At 53.0% G+C, this 253-nt stretch overlaps 1 protein-coding gene across 1 annotated transcript in view; it reads left to right on the top strand.

The window, feature by feature from the left end:
* The window catches only part of ABCA1 (ATP-binding cassette, sub-family A (ABC1), member 1), a 75,094-nt gene that overhangs the window by 15,612 nt on the left and 59,229 nt on the right, over positions 1–253 (top strand). The window lies entirely within an intron of this gene.

The following is a 253-nucleotide window of genomic DNA, read 5'->3' on the forward strand; positions in this document are numbered from 1 at the left end:
TTTTCTTTTGGGGGGGGGGGGGGGGGGAAATATTGCCAAAAATGCTGCCCTGTGGTATCAGTAGAGAGACCTTGACTCCTAGGGGCAGGTAGGAAAGCTACTTTACCTTTGTGTTTTCAGTACCGGTTACTTCGCATTAGTCCTTGTCAGAACACCCCAGGGCATTTCTGGCTATTGCCACCTCCCAGCCCAAAGCGTCCAGCCAGGAGCAGGAGCCCAGGACTGTGTGGGAACCACTGTGATTTCTGCTTTG

This window comes from Acanthisitta chloris, unplaced genomic scaffold (genome assembly GCF_000695815.1).
Source record: "Acanthisitta chloris isolate BGI_N310 unplaced genomic scaffold, ASM69581v1 scaffold7642, whole genome shotgun sequence".
Lineage (NCBI taxonomy): Eukaryota > Metazoa > Chordata > Aves > Passeriformes > Acanthisittidae > Acanthisitta > Acanthisitta chloris.